We start from the raw sequence: 21915 nt of genomic DNA, 5'->3' as shown, positions 1-21915 counted from the left end.
GAAAATAGAACAGGAAAAAGAAATAAGATCACAGTGAAATGATGTATCATGTTGTAATAAAACAGAGCCGTGGCTTCAAGGATTCCTAGTCTTCAAATATTACCCAACACAAAGGGTAGAGGGAATTAAAACTATCGTTTCCCAAGTATTAAAAATATAAGCTGCATTCTAAGTGAAGAAAATAACTTGTCAACCCTCTCTTCATTATGTGAACATCCACACTGGGATATAACATGTGTTGGAAGAAGTGATTAAAAATGATCCAAACCAGCCCACTAAAATTTTAAATAGTTTTCACTATTGACACAGAAAGAGCATTCATTGGGAATTGCAATAACATCCACTTATGCAAAAATATCTTTTGACATGCAATGAAAACATAACCTCTGGATACACATTTTCTCTTTTAGGTTTTCAGTGGGAATTGTGCCTAAGTGATTAGGGCAGGATTTGGTCCAATAAATAAACTGAAAATTTTGTAACAAGCAGTGGAGTAATACATATTAATTCTGAACAGATTGACACTGTAATTTGGGATAAAAACCATAATGATTACAGAACGCAGTCAGTGTAAGTCAAGTCTGATGGACTGGAACAGATGTGTCCACCTGTTTAGAGCCCAGCTCTGCATCATTTGGGATGCATAATGTGACTCAGGTCTGTAACATTAGCTGTTTGGAAAGCTATACAGGTTAGGAAAAAGGAGAAATGTCAAATTTTGGATCATTTTTTTATTCCCTTTTGTAGCTGTTGAGGTCAAAAAATACATGAAAGCACACTAAGGACTCAAAATAAGTCCAGAACACATGTAAACATGAATATATGCCTTTCATCAGAAATGAATTTGGAAAGCTTCATAAAGGACATTTCAAGGACAGGAGGACAAAATAGATGGAGTTTTCATTTACCTAAAATTGATAAATTCTGTGTAAATTAACTTAATACAAGTTTTTAAACAAATGCTAAAGCAAATGAAGAAAGGTGGAGAGAGACTCCAACATTAAAAGGTTCCTGCCCAGGGGCACTCCGTGTATCTAGTACCAAGTAAGAATAGGCTCTTGTGAATATTTATCATTTGAATCATCGGAAAAATATTCTTTTTGACAGAATATGCCCTAGGTCTCTAAAGATTATACTGAATGTCATTAGGGGGTAATTTTATGTTTTCTCAAGGTGGAACGAAACATCTCTACTATGATCATAAATATGTCTTTTTATTACAAGAGAATTTTAATGTGTGGTCATAAGCATCATTCATTTTAAACATTGAATCTTATAGATGCTACTATTAAGAATTGCCTTTTTGTGCTATTCAGTCTTTCTTACTTAAATTTATTAACAAGATCGAGTACATTTATGTTACTCTCCCTTCTTGCTGTCAGCCTCTGGGTATTTAACCAATTCTTAACCTATGGAGTCTCTATTATTCTAAGGATAAAATATCATTTTATCACTCTCATACCTCCCTTATAATCTTGAACTGTGTTTGTCAGAGATATTTTATATTAAGAGATTGGACTTTCAGTATGAAGATTTTTCTTGGAATGAGATACTCAAATTTCATAATGGAAAGATACAAGTCAGTTTAGAAAACTTAAGATACAGTCCTGACAAAAAGCTATCAGCCAGATAAAACCTATCAGAAACACCCAAGGAACTTTTACAGTTTTACATTTCCTGCTTGTCCCTTTCTAAACATGGAAGAACTAGGGAAAAATCTTTCCAGTGCAGTCTGTATTCATTACCATACTTGAAAGAAACTTTAACACTCCAAAGATAACAATTGTGGGGTGCCTGGCTGGTTCAGGCAGTACAACATGCAACTCTTGATCTCAGGGTTGTGTGTTCAAGCCTCATGCTGGGCATAGAGCTTACTTAAAAATAAAAAATAAATAAAATAAAATATTCCAAAAAAACCCCACAAAGAAAACAGTGGCTAATGGCATCATGGGTTTTTCAAGAAAAGAGTTTGACTTTTTGCACGCAAGGAGGTGTACAAACTTTAATGGGTGTACAAAAAGGTATAACTAATATTAATAGGTAATATATATGCAAGTGTTCTATTTTGAGGGGAAACAGAATGGTTGAAGTATTTGCTAGAGATTTCTGCTTTAAGTTAAAAAATTTACAAGTGTTCAGAAAAATTGATATGTTTTATACAGTTCTGCATATGGTATATTTGCTATCTTAGTGTTTTATTTTACAGTATTTAGTAAATAATGACAGAAATAAATGCTGTAAATCATGAACTAATTAGTACAGTACTATTAATTTATACATAAAACATATTGTAGTACGAAGTAACTAAGACTTCTTTGTGTCTAAATTAGTCTTTTTGTATTCTGGCTGTGGATTGACTGGGAAATTTTAAAACAATACTGATGTCTCAGTCCCCAAACCTCCTTCCTGAGATTGTGATATAATTGACCCTCGGTGGGGCCCAGGTATTGAATTTTTAAAATCTCTTCATGTCATTTTATTTGTGAAGTTAGTATTGAGAAACACTATCTTGACTGTTTTGTTTTTAAACTAGTGAGTCTTTGTGAGGGAAAAAAAAAAACAAAACCAAGCAGATGAAATAGTATGTTCACATAAACTTGTCTAAGATTTTACAGTTGTCAAAAGAATTTCAATCCCATGGGGACGGACTGGCTAATTAAGGATTAAAATAGAGGTAAGTAAGATTTGGGGGGATCATTTAAATAAATTTTGAGGTTGTCAAGGAATACTTTTTGGGGAAAGAGATTTCAAATCTGTGGAATGAAGTAGAAGCAGGATTGCAAGGTGCATCTGTGTTGTAGCATGTATCAACACTTCATTCCTTTTTATGGCTAAATATTCCATGGTATGGATATATCACAGGAAGCCAGTAACCAAAGACATACCTTACATGATTCCACTTGTAGGAAATATTCAGAATACGCAAATCTATAGAGACAGAATGTAGGTTAGTGGTTGCCTAGGACTGGGTTAGGAGAGTATAAGATGGGAGAGTAATAAGTAAAGGGTAAAGGGTTTCACTCTGGGGTGATGAAAATGTTCTAAAATTGACTACGGTGATGGTTGCACTTGTCTGTGAATATACAAAAGCCCATTGAATTATACAGTTTAAATGGGCGAATTGTATGGTATGTAAAACACATCTCAACAGTTGTTGATGGGTGAAATAAATGATAGGGTTTAAGGAGTGCACTTTCATGGTGAGCACTAAGTGACGTATGGAATTGTTGAATCACTATAGTGGACACCTGAAACTAATATAACACTGTACATTAACTCTACTGGAATTAAATTTTTTTTAAATAAAAAAAAAGAAATCAATTTTTAAAGCAGATTTTTTGAAAACAGTAGGCTTGCCAAACGCTGACTGCACAATAATCTTCTCTGACCCAAAGGCAATTCTTAGTAATCCAGGCTTAAAAATAATATCAGAATCATTCCTGGCAATCAGAAATATTTGTGCATGCCTAAGTCTGTTCCCTTCTAGGAGTGATCAGAGGAAACCTCCGAGGTGTTAGTATCTGCTTGGACATGAGACAAAAAGAACGTGAACTATCTGTACTGTGATAGCTGTCTCAAAGCCACACATATTTCCAGCAGTAAAAAGAAAAAAAGTAAAACTGGCTAAAATAGCTTAAGCACAAACATCGACTAGAAAGTGACTTGTGCTGACTGTTTGGTGATGACTAGATAGCCAGGGAAAAGAATCTGAGTGGACGTACTAGAAGTGCACAGTGTGGGAACAATAGACTTAGTAGAATTAATTTAGATTTGGTTAACAAAGAAATCACCAGGCTACCAAAAACAACCTCCTGTGGGGGAGAAATTAGTGTCTGGAATTGGTACAATATATTGTCTAAAATTCTGAGCTGTCAACAATTTTTGAGTTGGAAAGTACAATAATAGTGATGAAAAATATCAGTAGGTGGGCTCAAGAGTCGATTTGATCAACACAGGAAAATAATCAATAAATAGGAAGATAAACTGAGATTATACAATGGGAATAATGGAGAAAACTGAAAGTTATTAACAGGGACTCTGAGAAATATGGGGCATCATTAAGTATATCAAAATATGTGTGGAATACCAGAAAAGCAAGAAAGGGACACAAAAATATATTAGAAGAAATAATGGCTGAAAACTTCCCAAATGTAATGAAAATCCTAATGTGCCTACCTAAGAAGTTAAAAACTCCAAGTAGAAAAAAGGCCAAAAAAATCCAGATCCAAACGCCTCATAGTCAAATGTTGACAGCAAACGATAGAAAATCTCAAAAGCTCTAAGAGACAAATCACACATCATGCACAAGAAGAAAAAAAAATCACAATAAGATTAACAGCCAACTTTTCATCAAAGCAATGAATCTCATAAAACAATGAGATGATAGAAAGTGCTGAAGTGCACCAACTGTCATCCAAGAATTTTATATCAGAAAAAACTATTTTTAGAAACAAAGGTGAAAGAAAGACATTCCAAGAAGCCAAAACCCAGAGAATTTAGTTTGTTGCTAGAGGCTATACCTTCTAAAAATACAGTAGTATGCTTATCAGGCTGAAAAGAAAAGACACTAAGCAGTAATTTGAATCCACATGCAAGAACATAATTATCCTTTTAAAGAGGGAATTACGTAGGTAATTTTAAAATACAGTGTAATTGCATATTTCTTCCCCATTCTTCCCTTGATTACAAATATGAAAACATCTAAAATAGGTAGAAATCAGCATAGTAATTTAAAATAATAAAATTTATTTACTTATTTAAATAAATTTAATAAATTTAAAATACATAAATTTATTTTTTATTATAAATGAAAAAATAAAAGCTTCCCATAAAGAAAAGTCCAGGCCCGATATTTCATTGGTGAAATCTACCATTCAAAGAGGATTTCATACCAATATTTTACATACTCTTCCAAAGTATAAAAAAGGAGGGAACATTTCCTAACTCATCATATATAATGCCATTTTAATCACAATACCCAAACCAAAGACCTCACAAAGAAAACTACAGGCCAATATCCCTTATGAATATTAAGATACACTCAAAACTTCTCAAACAAAACTTCTCAACAAACAAAACTTCCAAACAAACTTCTATCAGCACCATACAGAGTTGTACACCATGACTAAGTACAATTGATCTCAGGAATGCATGGTTTAACTTCTAGAAATCAAAAAAATAATACATCTTATTAATTAAGGATAAAACTCATATTATCATTTAAGTATATGCAGAAAGCATTTGCAAAAACTCAATACAATTTCATGATAAAGCTACTCAGTAAACCATATATAGAAGAGACCTTCCTTACCAATATACAAAAATAGGCCATCCACAAAAAGTCCACAGCCAACGTTATACTTAAGATCAGAAACAAGACAAGAAGTCTGCTCTTGCCATATCTATTTAAAATTGTATTGGACATCCTAGCTAGGGTTATTAGGATCAAGAAATAAAAGTCATACAGATTATGAAGGAAGAAGGAATACTACTTTTAAAAATTTTTTTTAATGTTTACTTATTATTGAGAGACAGACACAGAGCTTGAGCAAGGGAGGGGTAGAGAGAGGGGGAGACATAGAATCTGAGGTAGGCTCCAGGCTCTGAGCCATCAGCACAGAGCCCAGTGCAGACTTGAACCCACAAACTGTGAGATCATGACCTGAGCCGAAGTTGGTCGCTTAACCAACTGAGCCACCCAGGCGCCCCAGAAGGAAGACTATTTTTATTGCAGATGACACAGTCCTATATATAGAATATCCTAAGGAATATGTACACACATTATTGGAATAAGTTTAGCAAAGCTGTAGTATACAGATCAATACTTGAAAATCAATTGTATTTGTATAAAACAACAATGTTATGAAAATAAAATTTAAGAAAATAATTCCATGTATAATAGTATCAAAAAGAATAAAATACTTAAATATAAACTTAAGTGCAAAACTTGTACACTGAAAATTACATAACATCACTGCAGGAAACTAAGGATCTAAATAAGTCATAAGACATCTCTTGTTTATGTAGTAGAAGACGTAACTGTTTGGATAGCAACACTCCCCAGACTGAAGTACAGATTCAATGCAATCCATATCAAAAGCCCAGCTGGATTTATTTATTTTTTTCTTTTACAAGTTAATCTTTCAAATATGATAAGGGATGAAATCTAGAATACTCGAAGAACTATAACTCAACAATAAAAAGACAACACAATTTAAAAACAAAGAATTTGAATAGACATTTTTCCAAAAAATATATACAAATGGCCAATAAGCACATGAGAAGATGCTGAAAAATCATTGGTCATTAGAGAAATAAAAATCAAAACTGGAAAGGGATCCCACTTGACACCCACTAGGATTGCAATAATCAAAAAGATGTATAATAAATGCTGCTACGGATGTGGACGGATTGGGACTCCGTACACATTCCTGGTGGGAATATAAGCTGGCTACTTTGAAAACAGTTTGGCAACCACTCAAAAAAGTAAAGATGGAGTTACCATAGTGCACAACAACTCCTTTTCTACCTGGGAGAAATGAAAACATTCATCCTTATGAAAGCTTATGCTCCTCACAGCATTTTTCATAATAGTTGAAAGGTGGAATTGATTTCCATTGGCAGTAAAAAGAAATGAAGTGCTGAGACATGCTACAACCTGTCTGAACTTTGACAATATACGAGTGAAAGAATCCAGTCACAACACACCATTCATTGTATGTTTCCGTTTATATGAAATATAATGAGGTGACTCCATAGAGACAGAAAATGACTTGCTTAGGGCTCATAATAGGGATATGGGTGTGAGTTGCTTTTGGGAGGGACTAAAGTGTTCTAAAGTTCTATTGTAGTGATAGTGAACAATCCTGTGAATACATGAAAGGGGGGCCTTAAAGGAGTGAATCATATAGTATCTGAATTATACCTCAGTAAAATTGTTTAAAAGATAATTGCTTACATGGAAAATAATGTATTAGTTTAAAATGTGTGGATGTATAATGAATGAAAACAATAGCAAAAAAGACTAGGAAAATATATTGCAAGGTTTTTATAATATTAACAAAGGAGAAAAGTTGAATCATAAAAAGTACTCAGACAACACTAAGTAATGTATATAATCATTGAATTACTACAATGAACATCTGAAACCAAGATAACACTCTATATTAATTTTACTGAAATTAAAAATACTCAGACAATTCAAATAATGTCAGCAAAATAGATAAATTGAAACAAAGAACAGATGCTACAGAGAGATAACAAATGACAAGATGTACTACTTTATTTCAAGACTTATTATAAAGCTCAGTAATTAAGACTGTATGGTAATATAGAGAAATGCATCAGTGGGACAGAATAGAGAGTTCAAAAAGAGACCTACACAAACATGAAGTGAAAAAGAATTCTGGGGTGGGGGTTGGAGATGACAGTTTAAAATATTAGTGCTGTGGGAAAATTGCATATAAACATACAAAAAAAACCCCCCTATATTTGATGTTTTGCATCATAGGTAAAAAGTAGCTCAAAAGAGATCAAGACATAGATATAAATCCTAATGTTACAAAAGTTCTAGAGGAAATCATAGGAGAAAATCTTTGTAATCTTATATTAGGTAAAGATTTCTGAGATACCACAATCAAAAGCACAATCAATAAAAACCATCAAACTTAAAAAACATTTCAATTTGAAAGACACTATGAAGAGAATGAAAAGCTATGGACTGGAAGAAATATTTGCAAAGCATGTATTTGTTTTTGCTTTGTTTTTCCATTGGAATCTAATTTTTATTGAGATCCCACCACCTGCACAATCTGCTCTTGACATTAAGCTCTTTCTTCCTTTGCAACTGGGTCTTTCTTAAGTAGTCCTATGAATACTTTGTTCTCCTCCACAGTCTGGAGTCGGCCATAGCCAATCTTGGAGGTGGTGTCAATGAACTTGAAGTCATTTTTCTTCAGGGCCCACTGTTTAGTCTGTACCAGAAGGACTTGTGGAAAGTAACCAAATGCTTCTTGGTTCCCACCACATAGCCTTTTGGCACGATAAAGTCTTGGGTCACTTCACCATAGTGGACAAAGCCACCAGAGGATTGATCTTCTTGTTAGATAATAATCAGCGGAAGCCTTGTTCTTGATCACTTTGCCATCTGTGATGAGATAGCCTTGTTGATCTCCTTGTTAATCACAGGGCAGCAATGATAGCCTTTCTGCCCAGCCTGGGCCATGCAGAAGGCCACGGGGCAGGATGCCATGCCCCAATACTGGCAAGCTTGTGCAGTTCCTGGTGTTTCATGGGCTAGCTTCTGGGTGTGTTAGCGGCTGTTGACCCCTTTGTAGCCTTTGCCTTTGGTGACGCTAGTGACAACAATCATCTCATCTTGTCCAGACACTTGTTTCATAGGCGCCTGCTGCTCCAGACTCATGGGCCCAGTCCAGCTTCTCAGCCACTGTACCTCCATTCACCTGGATCTCCATGAGGCGGGCCTTCTTCTGGAACAGACACACATCTGGGTGTGAGGGACGATGTGGCTGATCTGACAGTACTTCTTCATGCTGTCGAAGTCCTTTTGTAGCTGCTGCTTGTTGTCATCATCCTGCTGCTTTTTTAATGTATATAGAAAACCTTAAAGATAAGCATTGCAAATATTGGAATTTTTCTTTTCAAGGCAAGCCTTTCAGTAGGTATGGACACAAAATTATTTAGAAATCTTCTGTCCTCAGTAATGAAAATAAAGTTGAGTTAAATGAAGTTAGGCAAAAAAAAAAAATTACATTTATGATTCAGTAGTTAAAGGACCAAAATTAAGAGGGAGAAATAGATATAGAAAGAACAAAATATACCAGCAAATTCTCATGACTAGTTTACAATAGTAGAATTACAATTCCTGTGGACTCTATGAACTTGGGGGTACATATTCCACAATCTTAAAGTACAGCACTATAGTGAAAGTAGTGCCCCACTAGCTCCTTGGAGATTGAGAGACAGGATAGAATTATGAGGAAAGGAAGGAAAATGTTTCAGAATAGTTTCAAGGTTAAAAAAAAATGAAGCAACTATGTATGTTGTGAAACAAAAAGCAAAGGAAGAAGATACCGTATTTCAAAGAGGTGTATGGTCTCCATATCCCTTTGTGAAGTGTATGAAAAATTGAAATAGAAAATTGTTATTTTGAATTTACCCTTTGACATTTAAAATATGCGGCTTTAGTGGAACTCAGTCTAAGGGACGTTTTTCCTGTTTGAGTCATAAACAGAAAATGATCTGCATGATTATTTCCCAAGTCCTCCCAAGGGTAATGCACATCAAACTCCATTCTAGATGCATAGGATAATGAAGTTAATTCATACATAAAAATGGAGGCCTGAGTGCATTAACTGGGACTTAATTCCCTCAAGAAATCCCAGTTGAGAATGTTCTAGAGTGAATCAAAAGTTTTTTTTACAGGATAACTTCACAGAAACCAAGGGTAAAGTATAGGCAGGTTTTTGGAATCTGACATTTCCTGACAGAAGAATCAGAGTAACCAATTTTAAACTAGGATTATTTCAAAGAATTAGTGCCATGTAGCAAAAACTGCCTACTAGGGACTCACTTGTGAGAGAAACTGTTGGTAAGATCACTGTGAGCTGTCTCAGAAAGTCAAATGAGAACTGTGTGTGTGTGCATGTACTGTGTATGTGTGTATTTGAGGATGCTGGGGAACTAGTCCTATTTATTCCTCTTCCTTTTAAATGACGTAGAATTGGCATATAACATTTAAAAAGTTTAGGTGTACAACATCCTAATTTGCTATTTGAATGTACTACAAAATGATCACTCCTAAAAGTCTAGTTGCAGTCGCTCACAATTGACCCCCTTTTTTCTTCTATGAATTTTATGGTTTCTCATCTGAAGTCTTAATCTATTTTGGGTTATTTTTCTTTTTTTTTTTTTTAATTTTTTTTTTCAACGTTTTTTATTTATTTTTGGGACAGAGAGAGACAGAGCATGAACGGGGGAGGGGCAGAAAGAGAGGGAGACACAGAATCGGAAACAGGCTCCGAGCCATCAGCCCAGAGCCTGACGCGGGGCTCGAACTCTCGAACTCACGGACCGCGAGATGGTGACCTGGCTGAAGTCGGACGCTTAACCGACTGCGCCACCCAGGCGCCCCATATTTTGGGTTATTTTTCATGTATGGTATAAGATAATGGTCCAGTTTAATTGTTTTGTATGGACTCTCTCATTTTTCCAACACTCTCCTTTCTCCATTGTATGTTTTTTGGCTCTCTTGTCATAAATTAATTGTCCAAATGTGCACAGGACATTTAGTTCTTGGTTTTCATTGCTGTTACAGTGATTTATGTGTCTGTTTTTTAATGCCATTAGCATACTGTTTTGATTAGTACAGCTTTAAAGTATAGTTTAAAGTCACGGAGCATGCTGTCTTCAGCTTTGCTCTTCTTTCTCAAGATGTCTTTGGCTATTTGGGATTTTTTATTGTTCCACACAATATTTAGAATTACTTGTTTTATTTTTGTTTAAAATCCTTTTGGAATTTTGATAGGAATTGCATCAAATCTGTAAATTGCTTTGGGTAGTATGAACATTTTAACAATATTCTTCCACTCCATGAGCATGAAAAAATATGTTTCCATTCATTTGTGTCTTCAATGTCTTTAATCAGCATCATACTTAATAGTGTAGAGGTCTTTGACCTTCTTGGCTAATTTTATTCTTAGGTATTTTATTATTTTTATGTAATCATAAATGGGATTGCTTTTTTGATTTCTCTTTCTGATAATTTATTTGTGTGTAGAAGTGACATAGATTTCTGTATGTTGGCTTTTATATTCTGCTACTTTATTAAACTCATTCTTAGTTTTAACAATCTTTTGATTGACTCCTTTGGGTTTTCTTTATACAGTATCATGCTATTTGCAATTTACAGGAAGATTTACTTCTTCCTGTCTGACTTGGATGCTTCTTATTTGTTTTTACTGCCTGATTGGTATGGCTAGGACTTCCAATACCCTGTGGGCATCCTTGTCTTGTACCTGATCTTAGAGTAAAAGCTTTCAAGTTTTTATCATTGAGTGTGATGTCAGCTGTTGGATTGTTATATGAAGACTTTATTATATTTAGGTACATTGCCTACATAACCACTTTGTTGAGAGTTTATTTTTTATCTCAAGTGGATATTAATTTTGTGAAAAGAAGTTTCTGCATCTATTGAGAGGATCCTATAATTTTTACCCTTCATTTTGTTAGTGTGGTGTATCATGTTGATTGATTTGTGGATGTTGAATCAGTCTTGCATCCCTGGAATAAATTCCACTTGATCATAGTGTTTGAAACTTTGTATGGATAAATATGGTTTGCTAATATTTTATTGAGGATTTTTTTAATCAATGTTTAGGAGTAATGCTGGCTTGTGATTTTCTTTCTTTCTTTTTTTTGTGGTGTCCTTGTCAAGTTTGGGCATCAGAGTAATGCTGGCCTCATGAAACCAGTTTGGAAGTATTCCTTCCTTTTCAGTTTTTTTGAAGAATTTGAGAAGGGTAGATAATAAATCTTTGAATGTTTGGTAGAATGCACCAGTGAAGCCATCTGGTTCTAGACTTTTGTTTTCTGGAAGGTTTTTTATTACTGGTTCCTTATCTTTACTAGTAATTTATGTTGATATTTTTTGTTTGTTTCTGATTCAGTTCTGGAAGACTGTATGTTTCTAGGCATTTATTAATTTCTTCTATGTTGTCCAATTTGTTGGTGTATAATTGTAGTAGTCGCTTATAATTTTATTTCTATGGTTGTCAGTTACTTCTCTTTTATTTCTGAATTTGTTTATTAGAGCCATTTCTCTTTTTTTTCTTGGTTAGTTTAGGTAAAGGTTTGTTAATTTTGTTTATCTTTTCAAAGAACTATCTCATACTTTAGTTGACACTTTGTATTTTAGAAAAATTTTCTTACTCTTTTTCTATTTCATTTGCTTCCACCGTGATCTTTATTATTTTCTTCTACTGACTTTGAACTTTATTTTTTCTTCTTTTTCTGGCTTCTTAAGGTGTTAGTCTAGATTATTTATTTGAGATTTACTTTTGAGGTAGGCCTGTATTGCTATGACATTTCCTTTTTATTTTATTTTATTATTTTTATTTTATCTTGAGAGAGAGCAGTGCACAAGCAGGGGGAGGGGCAGAGAGAGAGTTCTGAGCAGGCTCTGCACTGTCAGTGCCCCCCGGGTGCCTCACATGATCTTCCCTCGTAAAACTACTTTTGTAGTATTCCAAAGATTTTTGTATGTTGTACTTCAGTTTTATTTGTTCCTAGGTATAGTTTGATTTCTTCTTTGATATCTTGGTGAGTCATTGGTTGCTCACTAGCATGTTGCTTAATCCCTGTGTTTTCGTGGTCTCTCAAGTTTTCTTGTAATTGATTTATAGTTTTGTACCATTGTGGTGGGAGAGGTTACCTGATATAATTTTAATCTTGAGTTTATTGAGACTTGCTTTGTGGCCTACTACGTGCTCTACCCTGGAGGATGTTCCATGTGCACTTGAGAGTGCATATTTGGGGGTACCTGGGTGGCTCAATCGGTTAAGCATCTGACTCTTGATTTCAGCTCAGGTCATGATCTCACATGGGGGGAGCAAGCCCAGCATTAGGCAACATGATAAGCATGTAGCCTGTGTGGGATTTTCTTTCTTTCTTTCCCTCTGCCCCTCTCCCTCACAGGTGCTTTCTCTCTCTCTCTCTCTCTCTCTCTCTCTCTCTCTCTCTCAAAATAAATAAACATTAGGAAAAAAGAATGCTTATTTTGTTTCTTTTGGAGGGAATGTTCTATAATATCTACTAAGTCTATCTAGTCTAATGTGTCATTTAAGGCCAATTTTCCCTTATTTAAAAAAAAATTAAAAAAAATTTAACGTTTATTTATTATTGAGAAACAGAGACAGAGCATGAGCACGAGAGGTGGAGAGACAGGGGGAGACACAGAATCCAAAGCAGGCTCCAGGCTCTGCACTGTCAACACAGAGCCTGATGCAGGGCTCAAACTCACAAACCATGAGATCATGATCTGAGCTGAAGTTGGACACTTGACCAACTGAGTCACCCAGCTGCCCCAACATTGGCTTTCTTTTAATATCTGTTTGCATGAAATATCTTTTTCCAACCCTTCACTTTGAGTCTGTGTCCTTCTCAAATTTAATTTTTATGTTTTAAATGGTTTTTTTTTTCAATTTATTTTTGAGAGAGAGGGCACAAGTTGGGGAGGAACAGAGGGGTGGGGGAAAGAGGATACAAAGTGGGCTCTGTGCTGATAGCAGCAAGCCCAAAGTGAGGCTCGAACTCAGGAACCATGAGATCATGACCTGAGCTGAAGTTAGATGCTCAACCAATGGAGACACCCAGGGGCCCCTCTGTGTCCTTAATTCTAAAGTGAGTCTTTGTAGGATGCATATAGATGGGTCTTGTTTTTGTTTTTGTTATTTTGTTTAAATCCATTTATCTACTCTTTGTCTTTTGACTAGAGAATTTAGTCCATTTTCATCTAAAGTAACTTTTGATAATTAAGTACTCACTGATATTTTGATAATTGTTTTCCAGTTGTTTCCATAGTTCCTCTCTCTTCTTTCTCTTCTGGTTTGATGGTTTTCCATAGTGCTATGTTTATATTCCTTTCTAATTTTTTTTTGTGTTTTTACTGTAAGCTTTTGCTTTGTAATTAGTGTGGGGTTCATAGAAAATTTCCTGTGTATATGCCAGTACATTTTGAGTGATAGCAACTTGATTTTGTACATATTACAAAACTTCACTTTTTTTCTCCCCTTACTGTGTTTTATGTTTTGATGTCACATATTCACCTTGTTATTTTATGCTTCCCTTACCTAATTATTGTAGTTTGGGTTAATTCTTCTTTCTTTGTCTTTTAACTTCATACTTACTTTATTAGTTATTGATCAACTACTTTACTATTTTTCATTTCCAATGAAATTTTTACTTGTGTATGTTTTCCTGTTATCAATACCATTTCTTTTCAGTTTAGAGAAGTCCCTTTAGCATTTCTTGTAGGACAGTTTAGTGGTGAAGAGCTCCTTTAGCTTTTACTTATCTGGAAAACTCTTAGTCTCTTTTTCAATTCTAACTGATAACCTTGTAGTATAGAGAATTCTTGGTTGGAAGTTTTTCCCTTCAGTAATTTGAATATGTCATGCCACTCTCTTCTGGGTTGGAAAATTTCTGCTAAGAAATTTGCCCATAGCCTTATGGGTTTTCCCTTGTATGTGTTATGTTCCTTTTCTCTTGCTACTTTTAACTTTTATTACCTTAATCATCTTGTGTTTTGGTGTGGATCTCTTTGGGTTCATCTTTTTGGAACTCTCTGGGATTCCTAAATCTATATGTCTGTTTCCTTCTCCACATTAGGGATATTTTCAGCTAATATTTCTTTAAGTACTTTTCCTGGACTTTTTCTCTCTTCTCCTACTGGGACCCGTATTATGCAAATCTGTTCTGCTTGATGTTTTCCCAAAGGTCCTTTAAGTTGTTGTTTGTTGTTGTTGTTGTTTTAAATTTTCTTTTCTTTCTGTTGCTTTGTCTGGGTGAGTTCTATTTCTTTGTCTTCCAGCTTGCTGATCCAATCTACAGCTTTATCTAGTCTGCTGTTGAATCCCTATAGTGTATTTTTTGTTTCAGTTATTGTTTTCTTCAACTCTGTAACTGCTGTTTGAATCTTCCATGTTTTTTCTATCTCTTTGTTGAGGATCTCTCATGTGCATCTTCTTTCAAGTTTGGTGAGCATCTTTATGACCATTACTTTGAATTTTTTATCAAGTAGATTGATTATTTCCATTTCATTAATGTCTTTTTCTGATATTTTGTTTTTCTATTTGGAACACATTCCTCTGTCTCCTCATTTTGCCTGGCCCTCTGTTTCTATGTATTAGGCAAACGAACTACCTCTCTCAGTCTTGAAGAGACCAATGTAGATGTCACATGGAGCCCAGAAATCCAATCCCATCCATCTGACCACCAAAGCTAGATGATCAAGAGACATCTTCTGTGTGGGCTACTATGGTGGGGCATGTCTGTGACACAGTGGTAGGCAGGACTGGGGTTGGTGCTCCTGCACCATGCAGCTGCACTGAGTGGGGTTGCACCAGACTGGCTGTGGTATGATACAGTGTGGGGGTAGGCAAGACTGATACCCAGCCCAGCTGTGACACATTGCTGTGCTGGTGCATGGAAGTGGGCTGGACTGTTGCCAATCTCAGTTACAAGGGTTTGTTGCCCTGTATGTGTAGGTGAGTTTCTCAGCTGGTATGCCCACATGCTTTAGGCAATTTAGAGGAATAGTTTAAATATGGTGCTTGCCAGACCAATCTTAGTAAGGTAAAATGAAATGAAAATATGGCACCTGCCAGGGTCTCTGTCACTCAGAGAAAATCCAAGCAGTTTGCTGTCTCCCCAGTAGATGCTTTAAGATTAGTAAGTGAGTCTCTTCCATATATGATCTAAGTACTTTTCAAATTGGTGTTTCCTTGTTTTTGTTTTTCACTGGGTTCCTGGATAAGTGAGCTTTTTTTTTTGTCAGCCATTGAACAGATTCTCCATTCATTACATTTCCATGGTTGTTGGATATAATTTCCGTTGGTTTTTAAAGCCCAGTGTTTAGGGGCTCATCTCTCTTGTGTAGTATCTGAAGAGTTTGTGATGTAGATCACAAACCCCTCATGTCTCAGAGGAAAGTTCTCTATTTTTAGATTCCCTCTTGCTGGTGGATTGCCATGCCTGGGGTTGAGAATTTTGGTGAGATTGTGTCTCTGCCTCTCTTACCTGTCGTGATGTTCTCCTTTTCTTCCTTTGGTGTGAAGACTGTGTTCATTCAATTTTCGAGGCTTTTTCAGAGGAAATTATTCCATATGAAGTTGTATACTTCTTGTATCCGTGGGAGGGTGTGAGCTCAGAATCTTCTTATATGGTTGTCGTGAACCCAATCTCTTTTTTTTCCTAAGTCAAACATTTGCTACCCATCCTCTTTGTTGATATTCCAAGTTCATCTTTATTCTGTGTGGTTCTGGACTTAGATGACACTTTCTCTTTCAAGGACTTGATTTTAAAATTGCTTATGCACCCTTAGAAAATTTGTTGTTGTTTTTATTATATTCTGCAAAATGAGAAGTGACAATTTTCCTTATAATCCAAAGAAGGATTTTTTTCTTTTTTATAGTCCTACAGTCATCTTTTAAAATTTTTTTTAAAAAAGTTTATCTATTTTTCCCAAAGCAATCTACACATTCAATGCAATCCCAATCAAAATTGCACCAGCATTCTTCTTGAAGCTAGAACAAGCAATCCTCAAATTTGTATGGAACCACAAAAGACCCCGAAAAGCCAGAGTAATATTGAAGAAGAATACCAAAGCAGGAGGCATCACAATCCCAGACTTTAGCCTCTACTACAAAGCTGTAATCATCAAGACAGCATGGTATTGGCACAAAAACAGACACATAGACCAATGGAATAGAATAGAGACTCCAGAATTGGACCCACAAATGTATGGCTAACTAATCTTGGACAAAGCAGGAAAGAATATCCGATGGAAAAAAAGACAATCTCTTTAACAAATGGTGCTGGGAGAACTGGATAGCAACACGTAGAAGAATGAAACTAGACCACTTTCTTACACCATTCACAAAGATAAACTCAAAATGGATGAAGGGCCAGAATGTGAGACAGGAAACCATCAAAACCCTAGAGGAGAAAGCAGGAAAAAACCTCTCCGACCTCAGCCGCAGCAATTTCTTACTTGACACATTTCCATAGGCAAGGAGATTAGAATAAAAAATTATTGGGACCTCATCAAGGTAAAAAGCTTCTGCACTGCAAAGGAAACAATCAACAAAACTAAAAAGCAGCTGACGGAATGGGAAAAGATTTGCAAATGACATATGGGATAAAGGGATAGTATCCAAAATCTACAAAGAACTCACCAAACTCCACACCCCAAAAACAAATAATCCAGTGAAGAAATGGGCAGAAGACATGAATAGACACTTTTCTAAAGACATCCAGATGGCCAACAGACACATGAAAAAATGCTCAATGTCACTCCTCATTAGGGAAATACAAATCAAAACCACACTGAGATACCACCTCATGCTTGTCAGAGTAGCTAAAATGAACAAATCAGGAGACTATAGATGCTGGTGAGGATGTGGAGAAACGGGAACCCTCTTGCACTGTTGGTGGGAATGCAAACTGGTGCAGCTTCTCTGGAAAACAGTGTGGAGTTCCTCAAACTTTAAGGGGCGCCTGGGTGGCTCAGTCAGTTGGGGGTCCAACTTCCGCTCACGATCTCGCAGGTCACGATCTCCCAGTTGGTGGGTTCGAGCCCTGTGTCGGGGTCTGTGCTGACAGCTCAGAGCCTGGAGCCTGCTTGAAATTCTGTGTCTCCTCCTCTGTCTGCCCCTCCTATGCTCATGCTCTGTCTCACTCTCTCAATAATAAATAAACATTAAAAAAATTTTAAAAAATTAAAAATAGATCTACCCTATGACCCAGCAATAGCACTGCTAGGAATTTACCCAAGGGATATAGGAGTGCTGATGCATAGGGGCACTTGTACCCCTGCTTGTTTATAGCAGCACTTTCAACAATAGCCAATTATGGAAAGAGCCTAAATGTCCATCAACTGACAAATAGGTAAAGAAGATGTGGTTTATATATACAATGGAATACTACTTGGCAATGAGAAAGAATGAAATTTGGCCATTTGTAGCGACATGGATGGAACTGGAGAGTGTTATGCTAAGTGAAATAAGTCAGGCAGAGAAAGATACCATATGTTTTCACTCATATGTGGATTCTGAGAAACTCAACAGAAGACCAGTGGGGAGGGGAAAGGGGAATAAAAAAAGTTACAGAGAGGGAAGGAGGCAAATCATAAGACACTCTTAAAAACTGAGAACAAACTCAGGGTTGATGGGGGGTGGGGGGGGGAGTGGAAAGTGGGTGATGAGCATTGAGGAGGGCACCTGTTGGGATGAGCACTGGGTGTTGTATGGAAACCAATTTGACAATAAACTTCATTTAAAAAATTTAAATAAATTTTATCTATTTTGACAGAGAGAGAGCACATGTGTGAGAATGAGCAGGGGGAGGGGCAGAGAGAGAGGACAGAAAGAATCCAAGCAGTTTGCTCCTACCGTCCGCACAAAGCCCTATATGGGGCTCAAACTCAGTAACTGTGAGATCATGACCTGAGCCAAAATCAAGAGTGGGATGCTTAACTGACTGAGCCACCCAGGCACCTTAGTCCTATAGTCTTCTGATTTCAGAGTTTGATCTCAGTTCTGCAGTCCTTCACTAAAGAGAAAGCCGCATATATTTGATTCCTTTTTAAAATTTATTTTGAAATAAATAATTTATGGGCATGGTATAAAATTTAAAAGTTGTAGGGATATCTGGGTGGCTCAGTCAGCTAAGCGTTTGACTCTTGATTTTGGCTCAGGTCATGACTCATGGTTTGTGAGTTCAAGCCCCAAACTGGGCTCTGTGCTGACAGTATGTAGTCTGCTTCAGATTTTCTCTCTGTCTCTGTCTCTCTCCCTCTCCCTCCCTCTCCCTCTCTCTCTGTTCCTCCCATCCTTGCTCTCTATCTCAAAATAAATAAACTTTAAAAAAAGTTGTAAAAAAAAAAACTTCATGAAATTTAAAGCTCTTCCTCACTCCTGTGTCTCAATTATTCAGTAATCCTTCCTAGAGATAATCAGCATTTCTAATTTCTTATATAAACCTTTTTATGTGTTATGTATATGGAGGTAAATGTTTCTAAACATAATCCTCTTTATATCTCTTTTCTTTAAAAAAAATGCTAGCTACTATAAATTATACACTGTTTTATTTATTTATTTATTTATTTATTTATTTGAGAGACAGGAGGGTGGGCCAGAGAAAGAAGGAGAGAGAATCTTAAGCTTGCTCCATGCCCAAAGCTGAGTCCAATGTGAGGCTTGATCTCACGACCATGAAATCATGACCTGAGCCAAAATCAAGAGTCAGACAACTAACCAAGTGAGCCACCCAACTGTCCCTAAAAATAATACTTTGTACACTGCTTTATTTGCAGCATAATAGCATTTTATCTTACTTTTGGCAATAAAATTAATGTCTTGAGTGAAATGTAAAGTCAAAAGTGGGAAGGAAACTTTATTTCTTTGACACTAAATACTTTACTTGGTTGCCATATATTTTGACTTAACCAACAAAGGAAATATGTTTATATGGGGGTAGTATATAACTTATTAATTAAATGCCCTGGCTAGAGAATATAATTCATTAAATAACCTGAAGTAAATTGTTGAGAGCATGTTTAAATATCTCTTTGTTTTGAATTTTGTCATGTAGGTGAGAATTTAGAGTAGTGCTAAAGTTTAAGGGACCAGATATATATAGTAAGAAATTGGTTTTAAGTGTGCTTTATTTATGTTGGGTTTGTATAACTAATAAGTCAAGATTTTTGCCAACTAACAGTTATGGCATTTTGGGGGAAAATGATTACTTGCAAACTGTCTTAGTCTTAGTTGGTGCTTTTGGTTTCTAAGAGGTCCTCATTTATGCCACAACATGGGAGAACATAAAACCTCTCATTTGCTAATTTGAAAATAGTTCTGGATTAAAAACTGTTCTTATCTTAAGGTATTAACTCCTAATTCTTAAAAGAAGTGTTTTATGTTATTTTGGGAAAGATGTTATAGACTTTAAAAAACATAGTTTTTTTCTATCTGGGCCTCTTGGAATCTAACACATTCATTAGTTTGTAAGGAATAACCTGGGAAAGATGGTTTTAGAGTACTGGCACTTGCAAAGTAGAATATATAATTAGCTTGACATGTAGTAAATGACTTTTTTTCCCCCCATAAAGCCAACATTATACCAAATAACAATAACTTTTAGGAACGTTTCTAAGTCATTCCATTTTATTTTTAGTTTTATAATATTTACTTGTAAATTAAATTTTACTTCCTAAATGAAATAGTTTTCTAAATGAGAAGAAAACACCTCCTGTGGTTGTTTCTAATTTCATTTTCTGCTAACATAGCTGTTGGCACTAGAAATGCAGAACAATTTTCAAAGAGTACTGTCAACCATGTAATTTCTTGGCAAATATATGACAATTACTTTCCATGTAATTATAGTGTCATTCCATGGGATCCTACAGTTTAGTTGAGGAATAGATTTACCAGGTCATTTTATCCATCATTTTACTTGTGGTTGTTTCCTTACGTCAGTGTCCTGATCACACCATAAATTGTGACTCTGCTTAATAGTGCAGTCAGATCAAAGCCCATATGATTCAATAAAGACAACTAATTTTCTTGTGCTACTAGAGTATTCCCTTGGATTAGGACAAAGGTGTATTTTGGGGTTTGCTTTTATTACCCACTAACACTTGAGGATCTTGTACTAATGAGTGTTGAGGAATGCCTTCAAAGGATCAAAATAAAAGTTTTACACCAAAGAATGAACATACACAGAAAGTAAAGAATAAAAGACAAAGACCCTGAAAACGTCAATAATTTTAACTTCAGAAAATAATTACTTTGACATTGAAAATCCTCTCATGTTTAGAGTGCTTTTCTTGAACATTTTCCATTTAGTATATGTCTCAAAGCTCATCATCCAATTTTTGAAAAGAAAATATGTAGTTCTTCACATTCACAAGCTATAATTAATTTTATGTAGGGTAGTGGAACAGAAAAGTATGATGAAATTTTTAAGTTTAACGAAAAACTATTGTTTGGCTTAGTTTTGGATAAACTAAATGCTGAAACACCTGAACAGAAAACACATTTTCTAAAAAATGTCACAAGTTTAAATAAAATTTCCTGTAATTTCCAGATGCTTTTACTTGTAATTATAGAAACTACGTTGCTGCTAAAAATGTATTTGTTCTTAGAAGTGGGGGCTTGGTCTTTAGAACTCACTCACTCTTTGTAGACATTTAGATTTATTTAAATGACTTAGGTATTATGGAAAGCATTTTAATTATGATGAAAGTAATACGGAGATTTGATGGATTTACTGTATTTGGATATATTGGCTAAATTTCCATAATATGAAGAAAGATGAGAAGAACAGGAAAGTTTGAACTAATATATGAACCTTGTTAGTCAGCATTTATTGAACTATCTGATTAATTATGAAAGTCTCCATTTAGTTTTGTCAGGATGCAAGAACTAAAAGGAAAAAGTCTTCCATTTTAAAAACTAATCACTGCTTAGACTATATATATTGCTCTATTTTATTTTAAAATTCTATTTGTTTATTCCACTAAATGATTAACTATCAGTGACCCTTTTTCAGAGATTAAAAATGTCAAACATCAGGAAGTTATTTTACCAAGGTTTGTGCGTATTAGCCATGTCCCAGCGAATTTATAAGTGTAAGTGGATTTATTTATTAACACGGAGTTTTGAGCACTTATTTGATGGTAGACATAGTACAAAGCTTGAGGCAGAGTGAAAATACAAATTAGAAGCAAAGAACATACTGCTCTGATAACGATGTGCCAAAGCCAGCTTGTACTGGCTCATGGTGGCCAACTGTGTCTTCTGAAAGCCATGTACAACGACAACTTACCGGTGTCTTAAAATTGGTGGTAGCGGAAACATGGTGACAATAAGCAAATGATACAGAAGAGGGTTTTCCCCCCTCTTTTCCTTTTTTCCTTCTTCTCAGAGGTGGCAGGAACCAGTAGTCAATGTTTTCTCGGACACCACTGGGTGAGGTGTACAGGCTCTGCAAATAGATGTACCTAATCAGCCCTGTTTCACACTGTGTAAAGTTAGACAGTTTGCTTCACCTTGCTTAGGCTGTTCCCTCATCTCTTAAGTGCAATTCATATCATTAACATCATATATTTGTTGTGGG

The 21915-nt window shown here is 35.6% G+C and overlaps 1 pseudogene; it reads right to left on the bottom strand.

The window, feature by feature from the left end:
- Positions 1-7823: 7823 nt before the first annotated feature.
- LOC102960803 lies at positions 7824-15865 on the bottom strand (annotated as a pseudogene).
- Between the last annotated feature and the right edge of the window lie 6050 nt (positions 15866-21915).

This window comes from Panthera tigris, chromosome B3 (genome assembly GCF_018350195.1).
Source record: "Panthera tigris isolate Pti1 chromosome B3, P.tigris_Pti1_mat1.1, whole genome shotgun sequence".
NCBI classification, from domain to species: Eukaryota; Metazoa; Chordata; class Mammalia; order Carnivora; family Felidae; genus Panthera; species Panthera tigris.
Note: the sequence above shows the minus strand (reverse complement) of the source record. Positions and strands in the feature narration are given on the sequence as shown.